Here is a 14306-nt window from a genome sequence, read left to right as displayed (position 1 = left end):
GAAGCCTCAACTCTTCTAGCACCCAGCTTTTTGAGCCCTCCTAAAATCAACTGCTAGAGGTGTGAGTGAGCAAGCCTTCAGAAGGTCACAGCCACCTACCTTTAAGCCATCCTTGGTGATGCTAACTGTGGCAGAATTAGCTTATCCCTCAAGAGCCCTGTCCAACCACAGATTCATGAGCAATTTCAATGTGGTGGTTATTACAAGCAACAAAATTTTGAAGTGGGTTGCTTTTTAACCATCTTCTCTGCACCACTGTCTAAAATGATGGCTATTCCTTTATTGTGCCATCTTCCCCCCTCAATAAATGCCAAGTTTATCTTCCCATATACTCAAGTCAAACTTTTTTCAATCTCAATTTTTCTCTTTCTCTCATTTATCTCAGCATTTCATAGCAATGATCTAAAAGACTTGACCATGAAACTTAGAGGTTTTCAGTTCAGTTTGTGTCTATGTGAGTCCAGAGACCACTGATCTCAGGGCAGTGGGGAGTGGAAAGAGAGGGAGAGAGAGCACAGGTTTCGCTCCTCACATCATGGAGGCCAGAAGCAAGAGAGAGAAAGATAGCAAGGAATTGCCATATATAATCTCCACGGCTGCAACCTCAGGAACCCGCATTCTCTAGCTCAGGCCACTAACCAGATAAATCCATTACAATGAATTTATCCACTGCTGAGACTGCAACTCTTCTGACTTAACTCTATCAACCCTAAATAAATGAGCTCTTTAGGGGCCATTCTATATCCAAAGATATCACTCATAATCTACAATTGGTCAGGTCTATCATCCTGACTTCTATAAATTTCCAAAATATGGCTATTTCTCCCTGCCACTGTCATGAAGAGCTCAACATTGTCTTTCATATCGATTTGGAGAACAGGCTTTTGGAGAGATTTACTCTGTTTATAGACCCAATTTTTTTTTTGTTGCTCCCTTTCTCCATGGCCTTCACAAGTGACTCTCTAGCTGTGCCCACCTAGAAATGGAGAATTCACTTCTATTTGATATTATGTTCAGTCATGTGATTTGAAAAGAAATTTCATCCATTTCTACTTGCTGTATTGCTTCTTTATGTCTGCCTTAAGCTCAAGTTGGAGAAAGAAATGTGGTATAGAACCAGATCAGTCCATTTACCCAAATTGAGTCTCTTCTGGACTGACAAAGCTGCCTAGTTCACCTAATGCTGATAACAGACATGAACAAACCCAGTAAATATGAGAAGACCTGTTTCCCTGGCCCATAGATTCATAAGCATTTGTTTATTGCTCTAAGCCATGATATTTTGTGGGTCATTGTCATGTGATTTTTTGTGGCAATAGGAAACATGGGAATTCATGCTAGGAACCAGGTGTTGCTTTATAAAAAATCTAAAAAAATATATATGTTATTGGCTTTATTTCTAGAAATCGGTTTGGGGCTCTTAGTTTCAAGAAAAATTGCTATAGAAAACTGGAAGCGTTAGATCCATTGTATATAGCTGTAAAATATTTGAAGAAACAGCCTCCCATGATATCCTATAAGGATGTAAAATAGAACTAATGTTTTTTCAGATTTAGACAAAGAGATATCTAGACAAAATTGAAAATACCAGTTGAGTTACTAGCAGCAGAAGACACATTATTTAAGGAAGAGGTGAGCTTTACGAAGAAATTGGCTAGTTTGAAAACAGAATTTAAAGTGAGTGTAAATGCCTAGTACTTTAGAATAGTTCTCACCACTCAGTAAGTCTTCAATAAATATTTGTGGAAAGAATTAATTATTAATTTACAACTTCAAAAAAGTATTATAACTATGCCATAGAGAGTTCCCTGACACTCTATTGCACAAGAGTAATCATTTATGTGACCCATTCCAAGTATATTTAAATTAGAATTGGGATTTCTAGGAGGCTTTGCTCATCTCCAGTAAGATATAGAGGTGCTGGTAATAAACCTTTATTGTAGACTTTTCAGCTATTGTGAAGTTAAAGCACCCTTCTGCAAAAGATGCATATAATGTTTTTTTTTAGGAATCTACGAGTATCATTTTTCCTACTTATGCAGTTCCTTTTAGGTCCTATTATTCAACCACATCATCATATGTAATTTTTTTATATCCTTCTAAGTAAACATCAGAACCCAAATGTAAAAAGAGACTTCAAAATGATGCTTGATAAACTCTCATCATAAAAGCATGATTTTCTTTCATTGTCCGTGATTTGCAGACTAGGGCTTCTGGCTAAATATTGACCAGTGTAAGTAGTTAATGCTTCACTTAGAGTTTGACCATTCCCTTTTACACATTAACCATATTTATCTTATCATGTAATCATATCCACCTCTATCATATCTTCCTTTTTCTGCCTGTTTTTCTTCCTTGCCTTTTCAATTTACTAGTTATTGGAATTCTTATTTTGTTTCCAAATTGCTGTTTCCTTCCTGACGGCTTGGCATCATCTGCACCTTTGAACCCTGTCCCCTTGCAGAAAATATTAATCACTGCTGGGTCCAAGATTGACCCCTGCCAGCATCAGCTAAGATGTCCCTCAGGTTGCTCACAAGGAAACTCTCTAAGCCTTCAGACAGCCAAAAGATAACTGAGATATTTTTTCAGTTCTTCAAATACATATTTGTTTGGAGAAGAACAATTTTAACACATTTGATCTGTAGAGATGTAGCTTAAAATTGCTTATTATGTGCATTTTACACTTGGCAGAAAACTTTTGCAGGGGAAACCTGTAACAGTGGAGTCCCACCTACTGGGAGGACTTCCTGATCTGTGAAGAAACCTCAGTTTCTAACCTCAGTTTTAAAGCGTTTCTTCAACTTATCAATAGTGCTTCTGCAGCCCCAAAAGCTCTGGCTTACCTCACAATTCCAGAAAAAATTACACTTTTTTTTTCCTTTTCCTTTGCAGTACTGGGGATTGAATTTAGGGACATTCTAGCCCCAACCCTATTTTTTATTCTTTATTTTGAAACAGAGTGTCACTAAGTTGCACCAGGGCTTCACTAAGTAGCTAAGGCTGGCTACAAACCGAGATCCTCCTGTCTCAGCCTCCCAAGTACTGGGAATAGAAGCATGTGCCACCATACCCGGAAAACTACACTTTTTCTGTATACTGCTCTCTCCATCAGTTTAGGAAAGGTTTTTGTGAAAACTGAAAGGTCAGAGGTCATTAGAGCATCCCTGAATTTGAAGTGTGAGGATATAGTTACCCATCTAACTCTAACTCATACAGAACAGCATTGCAAAGAGCATGGTAGCATGGTATCCTTCAGCTCAGCCTTCAGTGGAGACTAGATGCCTGTCCTAATGTCGATTTGTTTTAAATCTCTCTCTCTTTTGCTGGCTGGCTCAGTTTTCTTTTAAATCACAGAGGTTAAAAATCCCACACGGCAAAAAATTAACTGCATAAGGAAAAGCAAGTGCTTCATTCATTCATTTAGTTCCTTCTCCAGGGACAATGCTGTTGAGTTTCTTAGATGCCTTTCAGAAACTTCATATACACATGCAAGTACTGATTTAATAAGCCATGTGAGGAAGTTCTGTTTTCACAGTTCATTATTTTATATTTATCCCTTAAAAATCTTGGCACTTTTTCCCTAGTTAATATGTAGGAATGGATCCCTTACTCGATAATATCTACGAATTTACTTCACTAGTCTGTACATGATATGTTTTATTTAATCAGCTACCACTGATGGACAGTGAGGTTGTTTTAATCTTTTATTACTACATAAAAATACCATAATAAAAATCCTTGTACTTTCATATTTGCATGCATGTGATGCTATATATTTCCAAGACATTCTTGTCAGAAATCCTTATGGTTTAAAAGTCACAGATGCATTTAACAAGTCCCTAGATGCTGTTAAGAGGTTGAACAATTAATACTGTACTTGAAATTGATGAGGCCATCAAGGTCCTCATGACTTTGCCAACACAGTATATTATTAGACATTTTATGTTTGTCAATACAGTTGATGAAAATGTATTTCAGTTTCTTCAAAAATGACTAATCAATTTGCATATATTTCCTCATTTATTATAATCTTGTTTCATCTTTAATCAATAAATTCTTATTGATAAAATGGGGGAGCTAATAATATTAACCTCAAAGGGTTTCTGTGAGATTTAAATAAATGAATACACAATGTACCATTACAAATATATTAAAATAAACAAATGAGCTCCATATAAATAAGACAAAACAATAATAACCACAGGTATGATGGAAACATGTGAATGGTTACTATAGAATTCCTTGTAATATCAAGGGATTGGTCATAACCTCACTGTGCCTCACGAGAGCTGTTTAAATAAAATGAATATAGTTCAAATATAATTCAATAGTATGCAGACTTAGAAAAAAAGAGAAATTTCTGTTCTATGAGCTGATATAAAGTGAATTATAAGTTAGTTTGCCAAATGAAGGAAGCCATATTATTGTTACTCTTCTGTATAAGAAAGAAGTAGATTATGTATTTATAGGAAAGATGAATGAAAGACTAAAACACATACCTACCTGAAAATAAAGTAGAATATGCCATATACATAAAATAAAATTGGACTTAACATCTTATGTAATTTAGACTTTTGAGATATGTATATGCTAATAAATTTAAATTTTAATTAAATAATGAGAAATGTAGACTCTAAAATTTAACCAGAGGACTTACATTTATTTGAAATTGATAATTCAATCATTACATTAAAAAGAATAAGTTCAAATTATTTTGAATACTATGACTTTGCATTATTAACAGAGAGCATTTTATAGTCAAATAAAAAGAATATATAGAAACCTTAAGTTCACTCAATAGGCTTATTATTACTAGTAAGTTAATAGTTTTAGTAATGTCAGTGATATCACAAATAGATTGCCATTGCAGCATGAAGCAATTGAGTAAATGTATTAATGTCATTCATGGTGAAAATGATGTGATAACAATAAGAATATATATATATATATATATATATATATATATATATATATATATATATATATATATATATGTGGTACTGGGGTTCCTGGAAGCCCTTCTACCTCTGGGCTACACTCCCAGACCTACTTTTACATTTTTATATGGAAAAAGGGTCTCCTAAGCCAACGCGCGCGGCTGGCTTCGAACTTGTGTGATCCTCCTGTCTCTGCCTCCCAAGTGCGGGGATTACAAGCGTGCGCCACCACGCCCGGTGAACTATATATTTTTTAAAAATATAAAGTTAAACTGGTATGGTGGCACATGCTTGTAATCCCACAATTCGGGAGACTGAGATCAGAGGATCGGGGTTTGCAGCCAGCCTCAGCTGCTTAGTGAGGCCCTCCGTAACTTAGTGAGACCCTGTTTCAAATTAAAAATAAAAACGAGGGCAGGGAGTGTAGCTCTGAGGTTGAATGGCCCTGGGTTCCATTCTCAGACCCACAAAAAAAAAGTTAATTTAAAATATAAATATACATTCATTATTTTTTCAAATATATATTTACCTACTCTGCCTAATGAAAAGATTTGAATGTGAATTACTCAGTAGTAATGAGAGAATCAACACCCAAATACTTTTTAAACTTTCAATGCTATTTAATGAAAAGTTCTAATACTGTCATGTACAGGATATATCAACATTTACTTACTATTCATCTTTCATGTTTCATGAAAAAAATCAAAATTGTACTCTTTGAAAAACCTTGAACACATTCTATTGTGAGTGTCATAACATAAAGAGTTTTTTCTTTCTTTTTTATTCAGATTTGATTCCGGCTTTAATTTTTTTAAAACTTTACTATAGCTGGGGGTGGTGGTGCACGCTTGTAATCCCTGCCCTTGGGAGACAGAGACAGGAGGATCGTGCAGGTTTGAAGCCAGCCGCACTGGCTTAAGAGACCCTGTTTCCAAATAAAAAATATAAAAAAAATAGGTCTGAGAGTGTAGCCCTGAGGTAGAAGGCCTTCCAGGAATCCCAGTACCACAAAACAAAACAAAACAAAACAAAACAAAACAAAACAAAAAACAAAAAAAAAACTTTACTATAAACTAAGTCTCAATGGCTTTAACAGCCTTTTGTTTTTTCTGAAGACATTTTAAGGATATACTTCAAACACAAAACTATAAATTTATTTATAACTATAAATTAAAAGTATTTTAAGGCATTTATAAAGATAATAGAAGAAAATGAAATATTTTGATGATATCATAATATATACTGAATAACAGTCAACAGACAAAATCACTTTTTATCTTATACAAGTACCATTGTTGACAGGCAAGAGTCCCAATGTTATGGAATAGATATGACTCTACCTTCTGATATGTGCTTGGAGTGCTGGACTATTATTACTGTTCTTCCCCACAATTCATTAAAGAGACTTGACGTAGCTTTGGAGAAAGAACAAATAAGCCCCACAATATTTTCTTCTAAGACATTGAGATACCGTGTACATACTTACAGTATATAGTATGGCCATCAGCAAACCCAAGCCCATCAAAGATGCTTCATAGGATATTGTGTTAAATGATATCTTAAGTCAGGGACAATATTATTTTACCTGGTGACTGCAGAATTCTTTTTCAGAAAACTCATTACACCATCAATGTAAAATTTATATGCATAGATTATATACAAAACCAGAAGATGAGATACAAAATGGCTAAACAATAATTTATGAGAATACAATATCTATTGTAAAGCTACAAGAATTATTACTCTAGTCCCATGAAAAAACTACTTAAATTGCTTTTAATCTGATTCAAGGCACTTCAAAGCACCAGCACAAAACATTCATGTAAACAGCAGTACAGTGCATTATTTAAGTAACATGAACAACCTTTACATAGTATGACCTACACTTAAGGAAAAATAAAATATATTATTGCCACAGCTAAAAAGCATGTTAAGATTCACAACAAGAATTAGTTTCTCTTGTTATAAATAGAACAGGTTACATAGCTTCCTGGGGTAACAAAAATCTTACAGATATTTCATATTGCCAAAACAGCATGCTCCCTGGGTGTATACAAAATCAGAATATAGCCGGGCGTGGTGGCGCACGCTTGTAATCACAGCATTTGGGAGGCTGAGACCGGAGGATTGCAGTTCGCAAACAGCCTCAGCTACTTAGTGAGGCCCTCTGGAACTTTGTGAGACCCTGTTTCAAAATAAAGAATAAAAACTAGGGCAACGGGTGTAGCTTGGAGGTCGAATGCCCCTAGGTTCCATCCCCACACACTAAAAAATAAAAAAAAAATAAAATCAGAATATTCAGGAGTGATTAGGACTGCATTTAAATGACATTTCTGAATACTCATCCTTAATACCCACCAGATCTTGGAATCTGGACTATCTGTAGCATCATGGAAAATGCATTAGAAAATCACAAAGGTACATAAGTCAAGCCAGCCTTTCCATGAGGTAAACTTAGTGCCTAGTAACAAACAGCAAGGATGCACACAAAGAATTTTAAAAATTATTGGCTTATTAGATTTACCTAGCAAGAAAATTATGCATTATTGATTTTAGTACATCTCATGTACAATAAGCACCAATAAAAATAAGATTATCAAATACCACTTGCAGTTTGTGGCTCTGCTAAAAGTTTATTTCTTATCACTTTCCATGCCACAACCCTTGTAGCTAAGGAGGACAAAATTAGACAGGTGGTAACGATTGACAGAGAAATTCAATTGCATACCTATCAAATTTATTCCTCTCAAGTAAAATATAGTGACAAAATGTAAAAGGTCACCTGCATTCTCTGGCACCCACCAGCTGTACAGAATAATTTCTATCTACTAGAAGATAAACACAGGTGAGGAGGCCAAAGGTCTTTGGAACAGGCTGGGTCAGCCTTGCTACTGCGAGGCCGTGTTCCCTTTCACTGCTAAGAAACTTTCACACGCGCCGCTAGTCAAGGAAAGAGGTCTGAGTGTGTACATAACTCAGGGAACCTTGAGTCGACCCTCAGTTACAATCAAAAGCTATCAAATGAGACTCGGTGTCATTTATGAAAAACAACACGTGCTTTTTAAAGCAGAGATAATTCTTATTATTAGCATACCCTTTAGGCATAAAGAGGACAATGATATATCTAGGTTCATGTCCAGTTAAGAGTCAACTATAAGTAGTCAGACTGTTATGTTTCAAAATTACAGATCAAAATAAAACAAAAGAAATTCTATTTCTTCCTACATATAGTATGCAAAAAGCTGAAATGATGACTAGTTCACATAAAATTTTCATTAAAAAATCCTACTTTTACCAAAAAATTCATGCATCTCTATGTTCAAAGGCACACAATTCACAATTGTCAAATTATGGAAACAGCCAAGATGTGCATCAACAGATGAATGGATTACAAAACTATGGGATATGTACACAGTGGAATTTTACTCAGCCATAAAAATGAACAAAACTACGTCATTTGCAGGGAAGTGGATGGGACTGGAGAACATTATTCTAAGTGAGATTAGTCAGTCACAAAAAATAAAAATTTGGATGCTCTTCCTAAGATGTGGAAGCTGGGGAGAAAAAGGGTCATAGGAGGAACTCTAGAAAAAGAAGAAGAAACCATATCTGAGCAAATAAGGCGACTCAGTACAGGGGATAGGAGGGAGGAAGAGGGAAATTCCCTAATGTACATGATGAAGATTCATAAAGAGATCAAATCAATCAGGAAGCCAAACACGAAAAGGAGGAAGGGAGAAGGGAATGGGGTGGGAATTGAAAAGGGCTAAATGAGTAATGTGAGCATGTATACCTCTACCATTTTGTACCTCATAGATGTTCTTATTCGTATTGAAGTCAACCACTAAACCAAGTGTGGGAGGGAGGGATGGAGAGGGTGTGAGGTAGGGGCTGGCTGGGTGATGTGTGCATTCATGCCTATGCCTACACAAGTTTTTTTTTTTACCCCATTATGATGTATAAATACAATGAACCAATAAAGAATATTTAAAAAGATATATGACTACAGTGCACCAATAAAAATAATTAAACAGACCATACATTTTCCTTCCAAACTATTCAGGTTCATACAGTTGATTCGACCACACAATTGTTTTATACTACAGTTACACTGCTAGTGCAAAGTACAAGTAAAATACTTCAGTTAGCAAATTGAAGTTATACTTTTTGACAACTCTATTAAAACTGCAGGCTTAGACAGAGCTGAGAAACACCATTCTTAGGCATGGTTTTGTTAGTTTTGACCTTGGATTTCACAGTGTTTATTAAAGGAAGGAATCTGGTCTGTAAATAATTGGGTCATCCACTGCCTGTTTTGAATGTCACTGAAAGCTGATTCTCCTCTCAGCTGCACTGTGTGCTATTAGCCCATTTGAAGGGAAACTGTAAGCCTCACTTGGGCATGGATTCTTACCATAAGTACCACCATATGCTGTTTCACAACGTGGATCATGTTTTTCTTCTTTAACCACCATCTTTCTTGCATCCTCTTGTGCAAGCTGTAAGTCAAATGTAGACTGCACCTCCTGAACTTGAGTGTTGTGCTCGATGCCTTTCAGTTGACCTCTAAAGTCCTTCAGCTTAATGTTGTGATGAACTTTGTCCTGGGCTCAGGGAAACTGAGCACATCATGTACTGGATAATGGCATGACACAGCAGAGGGCTTCTGTGTCTAGATTGGGTTGAAGCCCAAATTTCAGGTTCTTAACTCTTATTCCAAAGACTTCTTTACTATAATTTTTTCTTTGGTGGTACTGGGGTTCCTGGAAGCCCTTCTACCTCCGGGCTACACTCCCAGATCTATTTTTACATTTTTTTATCTGGAAACAGGGTCTCCTAAGCCAGTGCGCGCAGCTGGCTTCGAACCTGCACGATCCTCCTGTCTCTGCCTCCCAAGCGCGGGGATTACAAGTGTGCGCCACCACGCCTGGCTTTACTAAAAATTTTATGAGTACATTTTCCATTAAACATTGCTTTTTGTGGCTGATATTTCTATAATTTCTGAAGTAGAAAATGTCCTTCCCCATGAAATTCTTTGCTGAAAAGATGTTGTTACCTGGTGTCATCTCTTTCACCATGTTGATAAGTCCAATATAGTCTTCCCTAGTAAAATGTGATCATCCATGTGATTTAGCTGAACCTCACTGAGCCCTGACATGAACAGGTACTTCCAAAACTGGTTCTCAGGTCCAGGGAAATGATGCCCTGAGCAGCTGTTAGTCCCAGGTTAATAACAATAGTCACAATGTCCAGACTGAAGGGCAAATATCAGAAAGTCTTGGTCAAAAACTCAACTTTTAAAATGCCATTAAAATAGCCTACTTTTCTTTTCACTTTAAAAGTGTCTTTAATTTTTCTTGGTTTTCTTTTGATTTTGTAGACTTGCTGTTTTTTTTTTTTTGTTGTTGTTGTTGTTGTTGTTGTTTTTGGTGGTACTGGGGTTCCTGGAAGCCCTTCTACCTCCAGGCTATACTCCCAAGAGACCCTGTTTTGGAAACAGGGTCTCTTAAGCCAGTGTGGCTGACTTCAAACCTGCATGATCCTCCTGTCTCCGCCTCCCAAGCGCGGGGATAACAAGCGTGCGCCACCATGCCTGGAAGACTTGCTGAATTTTTTAACCTGGCAGGTTTCTTTGGGTTCCCATGTTTTGTTTTGTTTTTTTTTTTAGTTTTTTTTTTAGTTTTTTTTTTTTTGGTTTTTCTTGTTCTTCTTTTTGGAGGCTAACACATTCCCGTGTGTTGAAATAGGAATGAATAAAAAGCTTGGGCTTGATCAAGGGACTATCTGCCCAGGTTCTCCACTGCCATGCTTGTGGGAGTGGATGGTCTCTGAGGCACAGTGGGCTGCACATGGCAACAGAATGATAAAGATGCTTTGCATCTGATGGCTGCTGAGACCCAGACAGCGGCTGACTCAGCATCTCATCAGGAGTCTACATCAGTCCCCCAGCTGCCAGCAGCCCTCTTCTGCTCTCCTAAATCTTATTTTAATACCATTTGCACTAAAAGAAATCAGAGCTCCTTGAATAATTGACTGATTTCAGGCTGTCCTATTTACCTATTGTTGTGTAATAAATGACCCCCAAACTTAGTTGCTTACAAAATGAGAGCATCAGTATTTGCTCATGCAACTGTGATCTGGCCAGGACTTGGCAGAAACAGCCCTTCTCTGGTCTACTTATAGCCAGCTACAATAAATCTTAGTGTGGATTGCAGCATCACTTGAAAGCTTGCTCTCATCTCTGGGATGTGATGCCAATCCACTGGGAGTGTAAGGATGAGGTTCTCTTTCATCTCCATGTCATCTCTACACATTAGTGGCTTCAACATGAGCCTCACTGGGTGAACAGACCTCTTACTTGTTAGCTAAGAATTCTCAAGGAATATATATATTTATATATATATATATATATATATATTCATATTCATATTCTTAAGAAAGGTAAAGGCAGACATAAGCTATATTTCATCGTCAACTCTTAGAAGTTATATAGTATTTTCACTGCATTCTCTTTGTTAGAAGTGAGTTACTAAGGCCAACTCATATCCAACAGGAAGAAAACCAGAATCCTCCTTTTGATGGGAGTAATGCCAAAGTAAATGTGGACATGTTAAAAACCACAAGTCTACAATAAAACACAACATGAGCTGAGACCTTTGATTGTACTGAAAATCAATAAAGTGCTCACATATTAATGTAGATGAATCAGAAAGACACAAAAACTTCCGTAAGCATACTCCTACTGACCAGATTTGGGGAAATTAAAACATCATAGTCAATAATAGGCATAATGAATAAGATCTGAATTATAACATTTGTTAATAAAAACCTATGATTCTACAGTGACTCGAAAGGTAGAGGAGAGATCGCAAAAGTTCTTCTTTAGATAAACTGGCAAATTCATGTAAAAGAATATATTTTGAATGTCACTACTTTGGGTATTCTAGTAGAAAGAGTTGATTAGACAAGGGACAAATATGGATGCTAGAACCACTATGTGGAAAGGTGTTCATGAAGAGTATTTTCACATCCTGCCAAAGAATAACCCAAAGGAGAATATGCACTTTAACATGGTACATATTGACCAGTGGTCATTGTTAAAACAAGCCGATCAAATTTGGCTTCAGCGCTAAGGGGATTCCTTGACCTTCAACAATCTTTTAAGTCTTCTACTGTAATCCTGTGACATATTCTTATTTCTAGTAATTAACCCTAATTCCACTAGCCTCCATTTCTAATATCTGGTTTATACAGGTGAAAGGCTGTAGAAGAAAAAATTAAAATAAATGAATGAGAAATAGTGAAACAATCTTGAATGTGAGAAAAGGTGGCTGAATTCTTCAAAAAAGTTAACACTGAAGAAAGGTGGAAAGATGGTTGCTTAATCTGTTACTAAAGTTACTAAAGGGTCATAAAATCAAGGGGATGAATTAACTTTGAGAAGATCTTGATTCAATAAGTGAAAGTGTGTGTGTTTGAGAGAAATAAAGTTATAATAGACATTTATGGTACAATTGGTCATATTAGCATATGAAATAAATGTTATTTCATGGAATTATTTTTATGTGATAATGATATTACATTTTGAAAAACATATGCATTCATAGGTAATTTAGAAAGAAGTATTTATTTATTTATTTATTTATTTATTTATTTTGTGTGTGTGTGTTACTGGGAGTGGAACCCAGAGGCTTTCTACCTCCAGGCTCTACTCCCAGACCTATTTTATATTTATTTGGAAACAGGGTCTCACTAAGTTGCTGAGAGCCTCACTAAGTAGCCGAGGCTGGCTTCGAACCTGTGTGATCCTCCTGTCTCAGCCTCCCAAGTGCAGGGATTACAAGCATGCACCATCATGCCCGCCATAGAAAGAAGAATTTAAAGTAAATATGATGATATTTATAATTTTATAAAGAAAAAAAGAAGTAAAATGTTTAACCCTGTTGAATGTAGGTGGATCATATATGTGTATTCATTGTACTGTATATGAAAATATTTTATCATAGAAAATTAGAGATAACAAAAATTAATGTACAGTAAACTTTAAGGAACAAATTAAGTATTCAATCACATGATGTAATTTTCCCCAAAGAAATTCTATAATTTCTAAAATGTATATGCTATCTGTTCTCCAGGGGTTTCACACTGTCTTCTACAAGAGTGTTCTACAGAGATTTCTAGAGAATCTCCACAGAGGTGTATAGATAATAAATTAATTAATTAGTAGCTTCCAATGCCTTCTATGTTTACCTAAAAGCATATTTGAAAATCTCAGTTAGGCTTATAGGGGTAATTATTTGTATGATTTTCAAATAAATTGTAAGGTCTATCATCAAAAGTGTATAATAAACTGCATAGTAGCCATTGCCTAGAATCTTAGTACTTGGGTGGCTGAGAGGAGAGCATCACAAATTTGAAGCCAGCTTTGGCAATTTAGCAGGGCTAAAAAAACAGGAAAACCTTGTTTCAAATTTTTAAAAAATTAAAGGGGTGGGGTACATTTCAGAAGTAGAATGTTTCTGCCTTCAATCACCAGTAGCACAAAATTATGGATGATTCTTGCATTATTGAAAAACGTAGCAGCCACCTGGACAATTATTTTAAAAATAACCAAACACACATATAATTAAAGGTATGTTTGTGTGGGTATGTATATGTAGAGTGATCTAAACAATATGCCACTAATTAGTCATACTATATATTTATAAAGACTAACCAAAACAAAAATGGAAATCCTAGAATAAGGAAAGGTTATAGGGCACTGGTGATATGAGACCATCTTCCCCCACATTTATAGCACATATTTGTTTATAAAAAGCTATCCTGGATTCAGCCCTATTCCAAATAATAAAAAAAATGAATCTCCAAAGGCAAAATATCACAAATCAAAATTTAATGTGGGTGATCTGTGTTAGCATGCCAGATCTATGACCAATAATATGACTGCTTACATAGAGAAGAATGTAAACCAGTATACTGCTTCCTAATCTTTTTGTTTTAGAAGTTGAATCTCTTTGAGAAGAATTCAAATTTATATCATTGGAAGTAATTTTTCTTTTAATATACATTTTTAAACAGTTTCTTCTTTTACCATCTTGCTTTCTTTTAAATTGCATTTAGATGGGGCCCGGGTCGCGGGACTCTGGGCCCCAAGCAGAACTGCGAGTAGCACGCCAGACCCCTGGAGAAACCGGACCCAGTAAGACGCTGGGTTCTGGGCGGGGGTCGCGGGCTGGGCACGCCAGCTGGGGCCCGGGTCGCGGGACTCTGGGCCCCGGGCCGAACTGCGAGTAGCATGCCAGACCCCTGGAGAAACCGGGCCCAGAACAGAAAAAGATAAAGAAAAATATCGGAGAGGTGGTAAGA

At 36.3% G+C, this 14306-nt stretch overlaps 1 pseudogene across 1 annotated transcript in view; it reads right to left on the bottom strand.

Moving 5' to 3' along the window:
* Positions 1–9174: 9174 nt before the first annotated feature.
* The window catches only part of LOC308276083 (G/T mismatch-specific thymine DNA glycosylase-like), an 82012-nt pseudogene continuing 76880 nt past the window's right edge, over positions 9175–14306 (bottom strand). The window contains exons 2-3 of the transcript in view: positions 9866–10325; positions 9175–9666 (exon numbers count right to left, since the gene is read on the bottom strand). The product of the transcript in view is annotated as a G/T mismatch-specific thymine DNA glycosylase-like (transcript). The remainder of the gene's footprint in view (positions 9667–9865; positions 10326–14306) is intronic.

This window comes from Muscardinus avellanarius, assembly GCF_963383645.1.
Source record: "Muscardinus avellanarius genome assembly, chromosome: 17".
Classification (NCBI taxonomy): Eukaryota; Metazoa; Chordata; class Mammalia; order Rodentia; family Gliridae; genus Muscardinus; species Muscardinus avellanarius.
This window is presented reverse-complemented; position numbering and strand designations above follow the sequence as displayed.